Consider the following 20,849-nt stretch of genomic DNA (forward strand, 5'->3'; position numbering starts at 1 on the left):
GTGACAGGAATGGTATGACAACCTGAAGGAATGACACCTCTAAACTTATCTGTTACCCAAACACCAGTCTGTGTACCCAATGCACAGTGAGGCCAAACACCACCAAAGCGTTTGGAGCAGAGAAAGGTTTACTGCAGGGCCACACGAGGAGACGGATGGCTCAAGCCCCTCAAAACCCCAAACTCCCTGGGAACTCTCAGCAAAGCCCTTTTCTAGGGAAGGGGAGGGAGGGGCCAGTGAGTTGTTGCCAACATTTTGGTGGCAGAGCCTGTGTTCCTGAGGTCAGGTCATGGTCAGGGAATGATGCAAACCTCCACCAAGTGAATATTATTCTCTATTCTGACAAGAAAGGACACAGTCCCCAGGGACAACCGTCACCCTCTGAGGTCCAGTCCTGGCTGAGAGGGGCAGATCTCAGCTGGCGGTTCCCTCAGGGCCAGGTCTCCAGACCCCATCCAGCCGTCATCACTGAGAAAACCAGGCGCGCAGGATGCGACCAGTGCTCAGGCCCCTCAGGCTGCCTGTATGGCAGGCGAAGGAAGGGCAGGTCCCGAAGACGGTGACCCCGGCAGACGGCCGCTGCCATGAGGTTGCAGAGGTGGGGAGACGGTCCCCTCAAGGCCTGGGCCTGGCCAGTGGGTGGCACCTGCTGGGGGCTCTGGAGCCTGCAGGACACGGCCCCCAACCTGTTTCCTGGGCCCCTCAGTTCATCTGCCAGGCGGAGGCCAGATGAGCTGGAGGGTCCCTGGGAGAGGGCCAGGATCCGCCTCTTACCTCACTCTCCCACCTGACGACCACCACTCCCCGACCACCTCTCCAATGACCCTGTGCTGAGCCGGACCGCTAACGGTAGCTCACAGACAGTTGCTTGCTTGGGGGAGGGGCCATTACGGTGCTGACCAATGGCTGAGCGAGACCACTAACGGTCGCTCGTTGACAGTTGGTTGCCTGGGGGAGGGGCCCACTCTGGTGCCAGACCAATGGCTGAACAGGACTACTAATGGTACACCCCCCCGCCCCCTCTCCCCCCCCCCCCACTCAACTGCCCAACTGTTGCCTGGTAACGGGATGGGGGAGATGGTGCAAAGCGACCCAGATGACTCAGTAGCACTGAATTACATATCTAGCGGACAATGTTTAGGAAGATAAGAGGATATTTAATGGATTTTGAAGAGATTCTATCAAAACATGAACTATTATAGTGAGGACAATAAAGAGGTAAGTCTCAGTTCTCCCAAATGATGCCAACTAAATGAGCAGCTGTTAGCTATAATTATCAAAATTATAGGGCAATGAGAAGCCATACTTTCCACAATTTTGGGGAAATTTCTATTACAGACCTATTATTAAAAAGAAAATTATAACAATTTAATGAGCCAAATGAATTTTTTTTTCCATAAAAAACAATAAGTAGTTTCCTCCAAGTTAAAAAATTAAAAAGGGGAACGTCTCAGGTCACTGTATTTCTCACTTCTAGTAAGTATGTTGGAACAAAAGATTTAACAAATATTTACTGAGAACCTAAATCTTTTTTTCAGCTTGAATGTCCCTGATGGTGTTTTGAGCAAGGAGACAACGTCTAGCATGACCAACAGTTCTGCACATGGAAAATCAAGGCACTAAGTAGTGAAATAACTCACTTTTGGGGAAAGAACTGAGCCCACTCAACAGGAAAATCTCCAATATGGGCCCATGTTCAGTTATGTTTTGATGTTGGGTTTTTTTTTTTAATTAATTAGTTAATTTGGCTGTACCAGGTCTTAGTTGTGGCATGGGAAGGCTTTAATTGTGGCCTTCAAACTCTTTAGTGTTGGCACGAGGGATCTAGTTCTCTGACCGGGGATTGAACCTGGGCTGCCTGTACTGGGAGTGTGAAGTCTTAGCCACTAGACCACAAGGAAGTCTCTGTTGATTGCTTTAAGGGACTAAAGTAGAAAAAGAGAGGAGTCAACATCTGAGAATGAGTAAGACATAAGACTCCACCTGGGGATGCCACATTGAAGATTTTGTTCAATTTTTAAACTCAGTTTTGTATCCCACCATCCATATCTTTTTTTCTTTTCAATTTTTTCCTTCTTTATCCAGGGAAGCCTAAAGAGTAGAAATAGCTGGCGGTCCCCAAAGTGATATAATCTGAGGGCCACCTAGGAAAGACCTTTACTCCAAAGGCTTTCTCCACTTTCTCCACTTTCTCATGAAATTCTACCACTGGAGATCACTAGGGGAGGAACAGATACTGTGCCATCTTCAGGGGTCCCCCACCACATTGCATATACTCCTGGGAGACATGATAAGACCCTGGGCGGTCAAGGCCTTAGTCATGAGAAACAAGTTAGGCAGTTGTGCAAGGGATGGGTGAGCGAGGGAGCTGAAGCTGGGAGCAGAGGTTGGATGGGCTGTTTACTACTGTCTTAATCCAGCCTGACCTACAATTGTCTGTACTTCTCCACCTACACCCCCTGAGCCCCAGAGCCTTCCTCCCTAATCTAGAACAGTGCACTTTAGCTCTGTCATTTCAGAGCAGTCCTTCAGGCTCCAGGCTGGGCCTCCCCTCTCCTGGGCCTTGTGCCTGCTCAGTTAGACTGATGTAGAGACAACTATGCCGCCAGACAAAATGTTTCAAGCACTATAAGAAGAGAAAGAGAGATGGCAGTTCTTAAAAAAAAAAAAAAATAGAATTACCATACGATTCAACAATCCCACTCCTAGGCATATAGCCAAAAAAGAGAAAAACTATATAACTTGAAAAGATACATGCATCCCTGTGATCAGAGTAGCACTATTTACAATAGCCAAGACATGGAAACAAACCTAAATGTCCACCCAGAGATAAATGGATAAAGAAAATGTGATGTATATATATCCATAGAATTTTATTCAGCCATAAAAAAAGAATGAAATAATGCCGTTTTCCATTTGGACCTAGAGATCATCATACTAAATGAAGTAACTCAAACAGAGAAAAACAAATATATGGTATCACTTATATGTGGAGTCTAAACTGTGATGCAAATGAACTAATTTATAGAACAGAAACAGACTCACAGACACAGAAAACAAACTTACAGTTACAAAAGTTTGGGGGGATGATTAATTAGGAGTATGGGATTAACAGGTACACACTACTATACATAAAACAGATAAATGCACAAGGACCTACTGTATAGCACAAGGAATTATGTTCAATATCTTATAATAAACTATACTGGAAAAGAATCTGGAAAAGAATATTGTTGTTGCTCTTCAGTCACTCAGTCATGTCTGACTCTTGGTGACCCCATGGACTGTAGCACACCAGGCTTCCCTGTCCTTCACTATCTCTTAGAGTTTGCTCAAATTCATGTCCATTGAATCAGCGATGCCATCCAACCATCTCAACCTTTTTTGTCCCCTTCTCTTCCTGCCTTCAATCTTTCCCAGCATCAGGGTCTTTTCCAATGAGTTGGCTCTTTGAACCAGGTGGCCAAAGTATTGGAGCTTCAGCTTCAGCATCAGTCCTTCCAATGAATATTCAGGGTTGATTTCGCTTAGGATCAGTATATACATCAATCCAGTATATGTATATATAGCAATCCTACTCTCTAGTTTTATATATATACATATATATATATCTCCAAATCAGTTTGCTGTACACCAGAAACTAACAAAATATTGTATATCAACTATACTTCAATTTAAAGAAAGAAATATATATTTAAGGCAAAACAAAAAAGAGAGAGAGGAAGAAGTGGGGATTTTGCGGGGGATACACAGGAAATCTCCGTGAAGAAGCAGCACTCAAGCTGTGAACTTCAAGGACCAGCAATATCTTTAAAGAATCAGGATGAGAGCAAACTGGCAGATGGGGGCGCAGGTCAGGAAGAATTCAGGCCGCAAGAGCAGCAAGGATCCAGTGAAGAGGGAATTTGGGGGCAGGAAGGAGGAATGCAGCTGAGAAGGCAGGCCTAAGCTTGGCATGTGCGAGCAGGAAGCTTTACCGGCAGCAGTCACACCTCACAAACTGGGGCTTCCCTCCGACTTGTCTGCTTATTAGCCACAAAAGAACTGAGTCATTATTACAGTAGATCCCCAAGTTCTGTTGCACTAAGCTTGGTGGTTCAGTCCCACTTGTGGAAAAAAAAAAAAGGAGACAATTCAATGGCTTCATAATGAGTAAGTGATTTCAGCATCTTTTTAAAAATATACAATTATATTTATTTATTTGACTGCGCTAGGTCTTTGTTGTGGCGAGGGCTTTTCTCTAGCTGCAGAGGGCAGGGGCTACGCTCTACTTTCAGCGCATGAGCTTCTCGTTGCAGCAGCTTCTCTTGCTGTGGAGCACAGTCTCTAGAGTGTTCGGGCTTCATGGTTGCGGCACACGGGCTCAGTAGTTATGGCTCCTGGGCTCTAGAGCACAGGCTCAGTAGTTGTACCTCACAGGTTTAGCTATACCGCGGCACGTGGGATCTTCCTGGACCAGGGATCGAATCTGTGTCTCCTGCATTGGCAGGTGGATTCTTTACTACTGAGCCATCAAGGAAGCCCCTGACTTCTGCATGTTGATATGAGCAGCAGGTTCCATTCTGATCGCCCATGAAAAAAATGTGTGGACGAGTGAGCCCCATCTCATGAGCCAAGCCAGGGGAGAGGGGTGCATCTCTGACGTCTGGGGGGATTTGAGGAGCCCCAGGCCTTCCGCTTCCATCCCTCATCCATGGTCTCCTCCCAATTTATTTCTTAAGGGAATTGGGTCATCACTTCACAATCTTGAAATGGCTGCCAAGAAGGCTCTGTCCCCACAGGACAGCATACGCTGCTCCTGGAGGCAAGCCCTGGTGAAATGGAAGGCCTTCAGATAGCAAACCATGCCCAGGAGATAGTGATCAGACCCCAGGGGGTGGTCGGCCCACAGGCTGGCACTGAAATGACACACAGCCTTGGCACGCATGGATCCTGCCATTCTAGTTACTAGATACTTTTTTACTTATTTAAAGGTGTCCAGGTAATGCCACTCCCACCCTTCACTGGGCCAGAGAACAAATGCTTTATATTTTTAAAATACATTTAAGTAGCCTTTTATCCCTCTATTCCAATGCTTATGGCTTTCTTCAACTGTCTGAAAGCTATTTGCCAAAAATCATAGTGTGTTTTTCTACTACTGTCTTATTGTAATAATTTGTTGTGTAGATGCTTAGTCATGTCTGACTCTGTGTGACCCCATGAACTGTAGCCCACCAGGCTCCTCTGGGGGATTTTCCAGGCAAGAATACTGGAGTGGGTTGCCATTTCCTCCTCCAGGGGATCTTCCCAACCCAGGGATGGAACCTGTGTCTCCTGCATTGCAGGCAGACTCTTTACCACTGAGCCACCCCTATTGTAAAAACACCCTGCTTTTATAATCACTCTACCTGTTGGGCAGTGTCCTTGAATTTGCAAAGGTCTTTTATTGAAGAAAGCTACAGATGGGGGAGCAGGAACCATATCCTTCTGCAGGTTTTCTGGAAGCCTCAGTTTCTTCTTCTGAAAATGGAATATAAAATGTCATCTAGTTAATGAATTGGTATCTGAAAAATATTTTGAGATTGAGGTATAAAAACTGCTATAGGACCAGAGCTGTAGATGTAGCTTAAGCTGTAGAAGTAGTCTTATATGTAACTTGAATATTTTTAATGCACCAGAGTAGCTTACAAATTAAGTATATCCTTTAGTAAAATGCATTTATGAAAGGAAAAATTATGTGGCCCTCTTAGAAATGTCTCAGACATTTGGAATTTCTTAACAGGGCACTTCAATACAGTGTGAGTCAAAGTGGCTTGTTATCTGTCATGCTCTCTGCTAATGAAATCAGACGACCTTATGAGTATATTGCATTTGGCTCTAGAGTCAGACCTCATTTGCTTCAACAATTCAATTTATGAATCTAGGCAGGCCTGTTCCTCTTCAGAGTTCATGAGCACATCATCCCAGAAGATGAAGGGAAGGGAAAGCCAATGAAAATTAAATAAGTTAGTTTTTCTGTATCTTAGTAAATGCGGGAAATGAGCTGATGGAAGACAAAACTCAAAACCTATCACGGAGATGTTTGTGTTATCAGTTACCCTGCTACTCTCAAACAGCTGTTGGAAAATGGGGCTGTCTAGATTCTCTGTTGGGAGCAATTATTCTCCTACCATAATACAGGTCTTGCAGGGTGGACCATCTGTCCCGCCCAGGTTGGGGCAGGGGGTGGTCAGTAGGAAGCAGACTGCATATCCTCTCTGACCAGCTCTGCCCCTCACCTACAGGGTCTTGAGTCTGTTTCTGTGACCCCTGTCATCCTGGCTAAGGGATTCCAAATAAAACCAAAGGAAGATGTGATGATGGCCAAAACAACGAAGTCTGGGCACATGAGCCTGTAGCCTTACCTCCTTGCAGCTTCTGTGGTTTTGCTTGAATGGAGACTTTGGTCTGTGTTGGAGGAGATGCTACTTTAAGTGCATTATCCTTACTCATGGAATTTCTTTGATTTCTTTGATTTATGAAGGCAGAGAATCTTTCCACAAGTCTATAGTAGTGCTTTATACTTGGCATTCAGTAATTGTGGAATGCTTTGGGAAAATGTTTTGGTGTATTCCATCGAAATAATGTATTTTTATGTAGTTCTCAACCTTTAGCTGAAACACAATTTCTATTTTTTGCCATCCCCATAGCCTTTCCACAGTATTTCCTCAGCTGATTCCACTCAGGTGAATATTTAATAAGTGAGATTTCTACATTTCTGATGAGATTTCCACATTTTTAATGTCTATGACTATTCTTGAAACTCTTATTTAAAAAGTTTATATTTTCCCCCAACAGTAATTTAATAACCTTGAAAATAGTCAACAGTATGAGCACAAATCCCTTTATTGGCTTTATAGAGAGAAAATGTATGGAAAAAGTACTGCTGTACCCAGTCAATACAGACTCAGGAACAGCAGCTCTGGTGAAAAGCAGAGAGCAGTGGATTAGAATGGCCACTTAGGCACTTACTACTTGAATGAGATCAAACAAAGTCACTGAACACTTCTAAGCCTCAGCTTCCTCAGAATGGGAATAACCACACTTTCTAAAAAGAGATTAAATGTGAGTGAATGAGTTTTGTTAACCATGAAATGGTATAAGGATGTAAGGGTTATTATTATTTACACTCCTGAAATATGAGCAAGAGAGGTTCCAGACTTTTTTTTTTTTTCGGTTGTGCCACACGGCTTGCAGGATCTTAGTTCGCTGGGTCCCCTGGTAGTGGGAACTCAGAGTTCTAACCATTGAACCACCAAGGAATTCCCTCCAGGTCTTTTAAAGTGCTTAAGAAAGACGGTCAGGATCTGAGAGATGATGAGCCCAAAAGACAAGGGCCAAACATTTGGCATGATAAACACATGTTTCTGGTCCTATGAGGATGCTAGCTTGTATGAAGAACAGACACTTCGTGCCCCAGGTCAATTCTTGTTCATGAAGATGCTATAGTCTAAGCATCTCCCTGGCCTCCAACTTCCTGAGGTCACTGTTTCACTTAATATCAAAATGAAACGCAGTCACAACAGCTGAATCTAGAACATTCTTGTCTTTTTCTCTAAAATACCTGAGAGTACAGGGGTTTTCCTTCTCTTGCACACTGTCACTGACTTCCCTGCTGTCCTCTGACACCACTACTCCCAGCCCCGCTTTAGCCATCCTCGCTGTCCTGAAATCATGGAACGTGACTCCTTCCGTTCCCCTAAAGCACTGCCGATGTTACACAGCTTGGGAGAGCAGAGAGAATTACCACATGATGCGCAAACACTTCAAATTCAACGTTGGATGTCACTACCCTAAGTTCCATCACCTCCCACATAGAGAATGTCTACATACACATCTCTCCGCATCTCCTGGTTTTCTCCCATGTTTCTAGCTAGCCCTCCCCAACCCCATTCCTCTAGACTCTTCCATTTCTTTCTTCAAGACCTCTACTCCCTTCGTGAGATACCAGTGAATTTCTCCTGTTTCTGTATCATGGAGAATGATTTAAGGTTTTTTTGGTCTATACTTCTCCCAACTCAAGCATCCTAAGGAGACAGCCTCCTCACCTTTCACAGCCTAGTAGGGATGACAGATGAATGAATGAATTTAAGTTTAATGAGACGTCTGACGGACAACTCAAAACATGACTCCTGACTACATAGAGGAGGTACCAGCTTGTTCAACAAAGTGGATAATGCCCAGAGGTGGAGACTGTTCGGGTCATGGTCTCAGAAGTCATATTTGAGGCCAGGGTGATGAATGTCTTTGCCCAAGGAGAACAGAGTGAACTCTGCTACAGACTCAACTCTGGGAAAAAACACTTCTATTTAATGGATGGTCCAAGCTGCTAGATGCCTGTAAGCTGGGATAAAAACTCAGAAAAGACAGCTTCCAAACAGTCATGGCAACAGAACCCGGACAGCCAGGGTTTAGGAAGCAAATGGAGGTGAAATGGAAAAGGCAGTAAATATGTTTGGGCTGCTGTATTCTTACATGAATCATTGTCAAAGCTAGTAAGCATTTTAAGAAAAAGAACTGTCTGCCTGTAACTGGTTTACAGAAGATTCTCACCTTGTTAGGGTGTGAGCACGGAATGGTTCCACTGCTGTCAGCATCTGCCCCCGGCTGCTCTCCACGGATTCCCATTTCCCACAGAGTAGCAGGACATCAGTGATCAGACTGGCCAGATTTCAAAAGTTGCCTAATGTCTTTCGTTATCAGCTCAGTCTTATTTTTGCATTTAAGATTCAATTCTAATTATTAAACAATGGTGACAACAAAGAAAATAGCAGGTGTTGATGAAGATGTGGAGAAACTGGAACCCTCAGACAGGCACCGCTGGGCAGAGTCTACGGTGGTGCAGACACTGTGCAAACAGTATAGTGGCTCCTGGAAAAAGGAAATGTGGACGCACCATACCATTCAGAAACTCCACTGCTGGGTGTACACCCCAAATCACTGAAAGCAGGAACTGAGACAGATTTTTGTGCACCTAAGTTCACTGCAGCATTATTCACAATAGCCAAAATGTGAAAACAACCTAAGCGTCCATCCACAGAAGTGAAGTGAAAGCCACTCAGTCGTGTCTGACTCTTTGCGACCCCAGGGACTGTAGCTTAACAGGCTCCTCTGTCCGTGGGATTTTCCAGGCAAGAGTACTAGAGTGGGTTGCCATTCCCTTCTCCAGGGGATCTTCTCAACCCAGGGATCGAACCCAGGTCTCCCGCATTGCAGACGGATTCTTTACCATCTGAGCCACTAGGGAAGTCCCTAGAAGAATGTCCCACAGAAGGATGGATTAAAAAAAAGTGTAGTCTATACATACAGTGGGGCTTCTCAGGTGTCAACAGTGGTAAAGTATTCTCCTGCCAGTGCAGGAGACTCAGGTTTGGTCCCTGGGTCAGGAAGATGCCCTGGAGAAGCCATGGCACTCAAGCAATCTTGCCTGGGAAATTCCATGGACAGAGGAGACTGGCGGGCTTCAGTCCATAGCGTCGAAAGAGTCAGACACATACATCAGTTCAGTTCAGTTCAGTTCAGTCGCACAGTCGTGTCCGACTCTTTGCGACCCCATGAATCGCAGCACGCCAGGCCTCCCTGTCCATCATCAACTCCCGGAGTTCCCTCAGACTCACGTCCATCAAGTGGGTGATGCCATCCAGCCATCTCATCCTGGGTCGTGCCCTTCTCCTCCTGCCCCCAATCCCTCCCAGCATCAGGGTCTTTTCCAGTGAGTCAACTCTTCACGCGAGGTGGCCAAAGTACTGGAGTTTCAGCTTCAGCATCATTCCCTCCAAAGAAATCCCAAGGCTGATCTCCTTCAGAGTGGACTGGTTGGATCTCCTTGCAGTCCAAGGGACTCTCAAGAGTCTTCTCCAACACCACAGTTTAAAAGCATCAATTCGTCGGCACTCAGCCTCCTTCACAGTCCAACTCTCACATCCATACATGACTACTGGAAAAATCATAGCCTTGACTAGACGGACCTTTGTTGGCAAAGTAATGTCTCTGCTTTTCAATATGCTATCTAGGTTGGTCATAGCTTTTCTTCCAAGGAGTAAGCGTCTTTTAATTTCATGGCTGCAGTCACCATCTGCAATGATTTTGGAGCCCCCAAAAATAAAATCTGACACTGTTTCCATTGTTTCCCCATCTATTTCCCATGAAGAGATGGGACCAGATGCCATGATCTTCGTTTTCTGAATGTTGAGCTTTAAGCCAACTTTTTCACTCTCCTCTTTCACTTTCATCAAGAGGCTTTTTAGTTCCTCTTCACTTTCTGCCATAAGGGTGGTGTCATCTGCATATCTGAGGTTATTGATATTTCTCCCGGCAATCTTGATTCCAGCTTGTCCTTCTTCCAGTCCAGAGTTTCTCATGATGTACTCTGCATAGAAGTTAAATAAGCAGGGTGACAATATACAGCCTTGACGTACTCCTTTTCCTATTTGGAACTAGTCTGTTGTTTCATGTCCAGTTCTAACTGTTGCTTCCTGACCTGCATACAGATTTCTCAGGAGGCAGGTCAGGTGGTCTGGTATTCCCATCTCTTTCAGAATTTTCCACGTTTATTGTGATCCACACAGTCAAAGGCTTTGGCATAGTCAATAAAGCAGAAATAGATGTTTTTCTGGAACTCTCTTGCTTTTTCCATGATCCAGTGGATGTTGGCAATTTGATTTCTGTTCCTCTGCCTTTTCTAAAACCAGCTTGAACATCTGGAAGTTCACGGTTCAAGTATTGCTGAAGCCTGGCTTGGAGAATTTTGAGCATTACTTTACTAGCATGTGAGATGAGTGCAATTGTTCAGTAGTTTGATCATTCTTTGGCATTGCCTTTCTTTGGGATTGGAATGAAAACTGACCTTTTCCAGTCCTGTGGCCACTGCTGAGTTTTCCAAATTTGCTGGCATATTGAGTGCAGCACTTTCACAGCATCATCTTTTAGGATTTGAAATAGCTCAACTGGAATTCCATCACCTCCACTAGCTTTGTTCGTAGTGATGCTTTCTAAGGCCCACTTGACTTCACATTCCAGGATGTCTGGCTCTAGGTGAGTGATCACACCATCGTGATTATCTGGGTCGTGAAGATCTTTTTTGTACAGTTCTTCTGTGTATTCTTGCCACCTCTTCTTAATATCTTCTGTATCTGTTAGGTCCATACCATTTCTGTCATTTATTGAGCCCATCTTTGCATGAAATGTTCCCTTGGTATCTCTAATTTTCTTGAAGAGATCTCTAGTCTTTCCCATTCTGTTGTTTTCCTCTATTTCTTTGCATTGATCGCTGAAGAAGGCTTTCTTATCTCTTCTTGCTATTCTTTGGAACTCTGCATTCAGATGCTTATATCTTTCCTTTTCTCCTTTGCTTTTTGCTTCTCTTTTTTTCACAGCTATTTGTAAGGCCTCCCCAGACAGCCGTTTTGCTTTTTTGCATTTCTTTTCCATGCGGATGGTCTTGATCCCTGTCTCCTGTACAGTGTCACGAACCTCATTTCCATAGTTCATCAAGCACTCTATTTATCAGATCTAGGCCCTTAAATCTATTTCTCACTTCCACTGTATAATCATAAGGGATTTGATTAAGGTCATACCTGAATGATGTAGTGGTTTTCTCTACTTTCTTCAATTTAAGTCTGAATTTGGTAATAAAGAGTTCATGATCTGAGCCACAGTCAGCTCCTGGTCTTGCTTTTGTTGACTGTATAGAGCTTCTCCATATTTGGCTGCAAAGAATATAATCAATCTTATTTTGGTGTTGACCATCTGGTGATGTCCATTGTATGTAGACACATACATACAATGGGTTATTACTGAACTATAAAAAGGAAGGCAATTCTAATTCATGCTATGACATGGATGAACTTGAAAATGTGCTAAGTGAAAGAAGCCAGACACGAAAAGACAGGTACTGTGTGATTCCATTTATGTGAGGTCCCTAGAGTCATCAAAATCATAGAGGCAGCAAGCAGAGTGTCAGGTGCCTGGGGTGCAGGCTGGGGAATGAGAGTGAAAGATTAATGGGGACAGAGGTTCCGTCTGGGATGATGGGAAAGTCCTGCGGATGGATAACAGTGATGGCTGCACAACATTATGCGTGTACTTAATGGCACTGAACTGTACACTTACAATGGTCAAAACAGTAAATTTTATGTATGTTTTACCACAATGTTTAAAAAAAATTTTTTAAAGATTCAGTCCTAGGCATTCCATCTGAAATTCAATTGCTGGCCCATTGCCCCCTTTCCCCACCAGCAGCTTGCTGGTTCTGCCTCTTGGGTAACATGTATTCTCTCATATGGAGCCCCAGGAACTGGGGGGTCCCCTTCATACACCTGGACAGATTTGAAGAGTGGGGTGGTTAGAGCTCCCCATCTTCTCTCTGGCCTACTGTTCTTGCAGCCCTTCAACCCCGATGGAAGGGACCGCCCTGAAATATCCACCTGGGCAGGTAACAAGCCTTTCAAGGCTGCTCCCAAACTTCAGAGGGGAGGACACACTGTGCCTTGATCCTGGGCTCCTAGGATGTTTGCTAAGACCTTCTTACCCTGCTAAGCATCTTGTGACCTGGGGACAGCTACAGGGTCACCCTAGCAAGAGTCCAATTTCCCTGTTTTCCTGTACTCCAGTCTTTACAAGTGATTGTTTCAAGAGTCTCCCCAGACTTGGCTTCAGGGATCAAAGATACCTCATCCCTCATCCTCTCTGTGCAGGCAGAATTCTAACCTGGCCCCCAAGATTCCAGCTTCTTGAAGCATGAGTGGAGCCTGCAGATATGCTGGGGTGTCACCTCTGTGATTATGCCACATTTTATGGCAAAAGGGATTCTGTGGATGTAAATTCCCTCATCAGTCGACTTGGAGAGAATTAGAAAGGAGATGGTCTGGGGAGGACAGAAAGGGAATATATTCCGCCCCCGCCTCCAGTCTCCTACGGGGGACAGGGACCAGCTTCCCACTGTGAATACTAACTGCACCTCCACAAAGCTTAGGACCCCCAAGCCTCTTGGTTTGGAAATGGGGTTGAGGGTGTGGATGTCAGAAGGGCCAGTTCAGAAGCGTCAACTGTCAGTAAGTCCTGAGGAGGGGCTTAGTTCCTAAGTGATTTCTTCAACTGGCAGTGTAAGAGATAATAAGTATTTTGGCTCTCAGGGCAATTCTAGGACAAGAGGGGAAAAAAATCTCACATTTTATCACGCAGTGAATGGGCACATCTTTTCCTATTGTGACTGTAGAGAGAATGCTTTAAATCCTATTTAACAATCTAGAAATTGAAGTATTTTTAAGCTTGTCAAAGAATTGCCAGTTTGATTTTCCCCATCCTTTCCTCCACCAATATTGCCACTATTGAGAATACAATTGAGACCCAGTGTCTGAACGCCTGGTCACATCCAGATGATCCTGAAGGAATCGAGTTATTGAGTCTGTAAAGCTGGGGACAGATCTGGACTCCACTGTCCAACTAGGTGGTCAACGACCCTGTTGGTGATTCCTCTGATTCTCTGATTGTAACACTAGGCACATCTTGCTCCCTTGAAATCAGAGAATCAACATCCTTAAGTTAAGGGTCACTTCAAAGAAGAAGTTATGGCTTGGTCAGAGTGGAACTGTATAAAAACATGCCAGCCCTCAAACGTAGAAACTGGGTGCAATGAAATCCTTTCACTGAAATTGTTTTAGGAGAATTCAACTTAGCAGAAGGTTAACACAAGCTACAAATGTTAAGTATTATTCCAATGCACTGTACTCATCTCTCCTTCCAAATGTCCCTGACACAAACAGGACTGGGTCTCACTGGGTCCTGGCTCAGAGACCCACCCAAGGCCAGTTTCAGCCACATTCAAATCTCCTGAGAATAAGGCTCACTCCAAAAGCATTCCTGAGGAGTGGAGGGATTAGTGAAGTTTGAGGGGAGATGGAGAGGATTAAAAGACACTGCATAGGAAACTTCTATAAGGCTCTCCTATCCCCCGGCTCCAGACACCCACAGGTTCCTGGAGTCATTTCCAAAACCCTGTTGGCTCTGCATACTCCATCTGCAAACCGAAAGCTAGCCAGATAACAGGAGAAGCAAAGTTGTCCTTGGCCAAATTCAGACCAACCATGAGTCCTCAGGCTTATCTCTGGGGGGGATGCCATTCACCTTACCGTTGTTTTATTTACAGAATCACTCCTACTCTATTTGGGGATTAACAGATGGATGGTGACCAACTAGCTTATCATTGGAGTCTCGTCTGTATCCCCCAAACCCTTCTGGATCATAAATTTTCCTTGGACAGGGAACTCATCCATACTGCTCATTGTTGCACCTCCTGGACTTTACCCTTCATAACACTTGGCACATAAGAAACCACAAATTATTTTTGGATGAAGAATGAATGGGCTCCATACATCCTCTCTTCCTGTTTGGACCTCGGTCACTTGGCGGGTCCTGAAGCTCGAATGAACGGTACTTCTTCACCATGCATCTTTTAGAAACTTGCTTTTCTTTCAGACTCTTTTTGAATTTAGATGTGATTTATTTACTACTTTATTCCATATTTGTTTCTTCCACATGCATTTTTCCTTCAGAATATGGACCTGGAAAACAAAGAAGGTAGCACGTGATCTTTTTGCTTTCAGGAAGTATGGGACCACTTTATTATCGTCTTTTAAAGTTTTACTTAAAATCGTCACCAAAAGCCCTCCAGGTTGTAATTTCCTCATTGGTAGAATAATTTCTTTTTATAAATCAAGAAATTTCACTAGCAAGTCATCTTTGAAGTACATCAATCTCCTTCTATTCCTTCCTTCTATCATCTGCCAAATATTTGCTGACTGTTTGATATAAGCCAGGCTCTATGCTATGCACGTTGGTATTTATTGTCTCAAAAAGATGTGTATGCCTATACTGATTTACAAAAGTCATGTAGAACCAGAACAGAAAATTTGGGACATATACAATACTGAAAATAAAAATGACATGATCACCACCAGAAAGAATGTTTTTTGGTATATTCACTCAGTTTTTTAACATATACATGCATTTTCCATAGCTGAAACAGTAATTTACACACAATTTTGTAAAGTTCTTTTTTCCCCTTTAGGTATTTTCTTGTGTTCATGAAAAATACTTCATTTTTAAGAGCTGCATAGTTTAATAGTTTGCTTAAGGAGCATGTGTGCATACTCACAAAGAGTCAGACACGACTGAGACTTTCCCCTAATTTTGGACTTTTTTGGTTGTTTATAATTTTTGACATTATGAAAAAGGGGACAGTGCACAAATTTTTGCACTCATCTCTGATTATTTCTATCGAATCCCTAGATATGGAATTATAGGGCTGGAGTATACAAATATTTTTCCAGTAAAGTTATATCAACTTATGTCCCATCAATAGTACATAAAACTTTCCATTTCATTGCACTCCTGCCAGTACTAAATATTAGACTTAAATTTTTTTCTAATATAATAGATGTGAATATTGCTTATTATTTTAATTTTAAATTACTGGATAATCCAAGCACTTTAAAATACAATTACATGGGAACTCCCTAGTGGTCCAGTGTCTAAGACTCCATGCCCTTATCACTGAGGGCACAACTGTGATCCCTGTTTGGTGAACTAAGATCCCACAAGCCTCACGGTGTGGCCAAAATAAATAAATAAAATTTATTTATTGAATAAATAAATTTTTTTAATTTTATAAAATTAAAAATATATAATGACATACACACTAATCATTTTTATTTCCTCTTTAAGAAAATTCTTCCATTATTAGAGTTTTCTTATCAATGTGTGTGTGTACTCTTTTTTTTTTTGAAGAGGAATAAAATTATTTATTTAATATGCTTGATTTCATAAATCTGAATCAGATATTGTGTGTACTCTTGTATTGAGGATGAAATGAACTGCCAGATTTGATTTCTATAGTTTTGTAAGTTTTTTTCTCTTTTCAAATTTTGCTTACAATATTTTTACTTAGTTGTCAAAATTTTAAAACTCTCATGTAATGTAGTCTACTGGTCATTTCCTTTATGATTTTTTCATTTCTTTTATTCCCTCATCTTGAGGTTACATGAATATTTGCCTAAATTTTCTAGTTTTACAGTTCTTTAATGTAGCTGAATTTTCTTTTAACACATAATGAAAGGTATGAGCTCAACTTGATTTTTTTTCAAATTACTAGTCTTCTTAAGTCCATTTATTGAGGATCTGTCCCTTTTTTATTTATTTTAGATGACTCCATCACATATTAAAATCTACACTATATTGACCCAGTGTCTTTTTCTGGGTTATTTACTCCATTTTATTATCTATATCATTCAATATATACTACCATTCTATTTCTATATGCTGCTGCTGCTGCTGCTGCTAAGTCGCTTCAGTCGAGTCTGACTCTTCGCGACCCCATGGACTGCAGCGTACTAGGCAGGCTCCTCCGCCCATGGGATTTTCCAGGCAAGAGTACTGACAACTGCCGTTGCCTTCTCCTTCCTGTATGCTAACATTCACTTTATTATTTACACTATGTTTAACTACCAAGTGGGGAAATTTCCAGTATTTTTCTTCACTTTCATTATTTTCTTAACATTTTTCATCTGCTACTTGTTCAAGTAAATTTTAAAATAATTTCGTTTTAGCCTCCTAAAGTAGGTTTAATAGCTTCATCATACAAGTAAGAAACTGAGTCTCAAAAGGAAGACATAGTTCAAGTTTACACATATTCTAAATGGAAGAGGCATAAATCAAAAACATGTCTTTTGGAGAATTCCCTGCTGGTGGTCCAGTTGTTAGGATTTGGTGTTCCCACTGCCAGGCCCGAGTTCAATCCTGGTAGGAGAAATATGATCCTTGCAAGCCGCACAGTGCAGCCAAAAAAAAAAAAGGAGAGAGAGAGAGAAGGAGAATCATGTCTTTTGATATCTCCCCTTTTAGCTCTAAAATACTATAATTTTTTAGTAAAGAAAACTCTTGAAATTTATTTTCTGTTCTTTCCCATTTCCCATCTACCTCCCTCTCGTGGTCATTACAGATATTGCAGTTTCTCAAGCCAATTCACACAGTACTCATTTTAATACAAGAAAAATTATTAGCTTACAGTTTTAAAGTTTACTTAAAAGTTGTTAACTTACACAAAGGTAATAAGAATAATCGTCTAATATTTGGGGCTGTGTATCATCGGTATTTTCTTAGCAAAGACCAGCCTCAAAAGAATTCAGTAAAAAGTCAAGTGAACAGAAAGCAAAGTTTCGTCAGTATCAAAGATTTTAAAGTAGTAAAAATTGCATATCCACAACCCTCCAGATGTTTCTTTGCTTTTTTCTCCATTGATGTTACCCAAGTACTTTTAAATACAAAAAAAAAAGTACTTTTAAGAATCTTTAAATTCCCCCTCTAACCCATTTTTTGCTTTCTTCATTTTGTATCCTTTCTCACCATCTAACACCTTTGGGTATGTTCAGTTGGGACAGAGGTATGTGGACAGGGGTGCAGAGGACTCAGGTACTCATGCTGGGCCCTGGCCAGTTCTGCACCAGCCCCAAAGAAGGGCAGCCTGCTTGAAATTCCCACAAGGCTCGGGTCCCAGTTAGCAGGGCTGCCTTCATCCCCTACTGCCTTGGTTGAAATCTGTCTCATTTTCTCCCTGTTCATTTCTTGCTCCCTTCCCACCTTTTCTTGTTTGCCTTTTTCTTTTCCCTTTCTTCCTTCCTAATCCCATCATCCTTCAGTTTCTTCCTCCTTATATTTCCTCTTCACCTGGAAGAAGATACCATGTAAAATTTAATTTGTATGCACAACATAATGTGTACTTTATAATAACTAAGTTAAGCATATGCATATGCATAATAAAAGTTTAACCAAGCTAAGAAAAACAACAACCAGTAAAGAGGAAAAGAAAAATTCTGGGAAGCACTTATCATAATGTCTGTTTAAAATCTGAATTTATGAAAGATAGAGGTTGCCTATATTACCTCCCACCCGTGGCTATTTAATATCTTTTTTACTAAGCCAATAAATGATAAATACATTAACGTTTAACAATATGGTACAAAAGAGGAAATAAAAAGAACATGGACAGAAAGCTTAGGTGCATTATTTAAGGAGGATTAAGGACTTAAGTCTCTTCTGGATTTGGTTCAGAAAGAGGGGGTAATAATACTTGCCTAATTAAGTAGTAAGTGGGGTAGATTAAAGTGTTTGTAAACATTAATTAAAGATGCAGGGAGTTAGATGAGGCCAGTGTGTTATTAGTGAAAAAGTTTTCTTCCCTTTAATCAGGTACCTCCTCCTGGGAAGGGCAAAGAAATGATATCAGGACTAAGGAATTAAGGCTCAGCCCTAAGTGTCACCAGTGACTCAGTCATCCTTTGCCATCAACCACTTCCTTCCTTAGCTTTCTGTAAAATGGGGATAAGCACAAACAGCACTCTGCAATACGAGTTTTTATCATATCTGCCATTTGAGTATATATCAGACCCTGCAATTAATAAAACCCCATAACTCTTGCATTCTCCCTTCGTACAGAGCTGTCCCACCCCATTAACTTCCACCAACATTAATTTCCACCAACTTACAAAAGCCTTCCACAACCAGCTAATAACCTCAGTGAACATTTCCATGGTGATAAAGGAGAAACGGCACCGAGCAATAGGGTCAAAACCTCTTGGACGCGTTTCTTCGCCTCTTTGAATGTCCGTTTTCCTCCTCTGTAAAATGGAGATGAGAAATCAGGCGGCTGTTCTAAGGATTTAATGAAATTATGTGTGTCTATTAAACGCCTTGTCGGAGGCTAATAAGAATTTGATTCGTGATAGTTATTATCGCTAAATATAAAATAACCTCTTAAAGCTGACTATAGGAGGAGGAAAAAAATGTTTCGTTTCATTCAGACTTTTAAGTGCAAATCCCTATGTTCCTCTGTGTAATTCAGAGATGGGGCTAGGGGTTCACTCAGATCGGACCAATTCAAACCTGGCACCGACACCAACGACCCCTGCGGGGAGGCGGCTGCCTGGCAGCACCGGCGCGGGGACTGGTCCCTTTAAATGTCCCGGGCACGCGCCCTGTGAGTTTGGGGAGCGAGACAGCCAAGACCCCGGTGGGAGCGCGTACGAGCACGCGTGGCGGCGCGGCGCAGAGGGCGCAGCCGGGTGTGCGCGGAAGCGAGCGCCCCGCCGGGAGCGCGCGGCAGAGGGCGCGCAAGAGCGCGCGCGCGGCGGGGCGGCCCGGGATGGTCCGCGAGGTGCGCGCGAGCAGACGGGCGAGCGGGTGGCGCGGGCGCTCGGCTCCCGGTCCGCCGTCAGGGTGGGCTCCTGCGGTCCCCGGGGAGGGCGCTCCTGCCAGGTGAGTGCGGACTTCTTTATCCGGAACAGGGTGGGAGAGCGGGAGGGCGTCCTGGCAGCGGATCCCTTCGCCCCGCACGACAGTGAACCGGGTGGTGTTTGGAGCCGATCGCTGGCAGTCGGGGTTCGGGTGGGGCCCAAGGGAAAGGGCGACCCCCTTTCCTAGTGAGCCAGCGGCTTGCGCTTCCCGCGGGTCGCTGCCGGTGCGGTCCTGGCAGGGATCTCCTCTAAAGCGCGTTCTTCGGTTCTTTCGCATCTTGTCCCTTGGAAGTTTGGAAAGACTCTGGCGCCATCCGAGGGGCTGTCGTCGGCCCTGTGGCCTCTCACCCAGGAAACTCGGGACCTCCCTCGGGATCCCGGGAGTAGGCGTGCGTCCGGCTCGGGGTCGGTGGGGAGGACGCGTGGCTTTCTGACTCCGAGGCTGTCCTGGCGTGGGGGCGCACGGTGGTCAGTGGCACGTTTCTTGCTTTGGTCGCAGAGCGGTCCGGGGTTGTTCCAACACTCCTGCCCTGGCCCCACTGCCCTCCTCGGGGGAGCCGCAGCGGCTGTCCAACTCCCGGGCACTGTGTCCCTTCCGCCGCAGGCAGGAGGGGGAGAGTCTCATATTGGCAGGAGGTGGCCGAAGCCACCTGTTAAACTTGAGTCCTGCGCAAAGTGACCAGTGGATTTCTGTCCCCACCCCCGCTCCCCAGCCCCTGACCCCCAACAGGTAACAGTCACGCGGGAAACATGCAGGCACTGCCCCTGAGCTGGGGCGCGAGGGATTAAAAAAGAGAAGACTTTGTGGCTGATGTGGTGCAATTTAACAAAAGGCAATAAAACAAACTCCAGTATTTCTCCAAGGCTTTGAAAGTTTCCCAGTATTGTTTTACGAAGTCTAAATTTAAGCATCTAGCCTTTTTTTTTTTTTTTTAAACCGCAGGAACTAACCTCAGAAAACATTTAACTCTTTGCCAGGACCCACTTGGTGCAAAACGAACACTCACAGGAAAGGAAAATGATTTTTGTGCCTTTCCCCCTGCTAAATACAGTAGAACATTCATGTCTGTTGCTGGAGACTGTAGGAAGAAGGTTCCTCTGGCTCTAATTTTCATGGAGAACTACTTTTTTTTTTTTTTTTTAATCTGTATTTCTGGAAGTTATAGAAACACCAAATCAGATATAAGTGTAAGGTCACAGGAGAACCTAAGTTTATTAAAGATGTTTTTCTTTAAGCACTACATTCTTACTGCTCTAGCATGCACTGAAAAAAGTCTGCCCTCAAAGCTCAGTTTCTGAATGTTAGATTGTTTTTCTAGGTGGAGGAGGTATTTTGGTTTATGAGACCAATGTGGAAATACAAACAAATGCCCTATTTACTTGGGATTGGGTGGGAAGAGTGGAAGTTGTCAAAAATCTCTCTTGCCAAACTTGACAGTGTATGTATGGAATCTTGTGTATTTTCTTGCTCAGACCTGTAATGGCCATTTTTAAGGGACTGGGTATATGCCTTGGTAATAGCACTGCAGAGGTTTTTTTTACATT

At 43.6% G+C, this 20,849-nt stretch overlaps 1 protein-coding gene and 1 long non-coding RNA gene across 2 annotated transcripts in view; one reads left to right on the plus strand and one right to left on the minus strand.

The window, feature by feature from the left end:
- On the minus strand, positions 14,068 to 20,019 carry LOC106502748. Its single transcript, XR_001296393.2, has 3 exons — positions 19,653 to 20,019; positions 18,558 to 18,689; positions 14,068 to 14,579 (listed from the first exon to the last, which is right to left on the minus strand). It is a non-coding gene; the product is annotated as an uncharacterized LOC106502748 (long non-coding RNA).
- The window catches only part of PROSER2 (proline and serine rich 2), a 44,296-nt gene continuing 42,643 nt past the window's right edge, over positions 19,197 to 20,849 (plus strand). Inside the window, exon 1 of the mRNA XM_018057006.1 lies at positions 19,197 to 19,326. The gene's annotated coding sequence lies outside the window, so the exon portion shown is untranslated. The remainder of the gene's footprint in view (positions 19,327 to 20,849) is intronic.

This window comes from Capra hircus, chromosome 13, assembly GCF_001704415.2.
Source record: "Capra hircus breed San Clemente chromosome 13, ASM170441v1, whole genome shotgun sequence".
NCBI classification, from domain to species: domain Eukaryota; kingdom Metazoa; phylum Chordata; class Mammalia; order Artiodactyla; family Bovidae; genus Capra; species Capra hircus.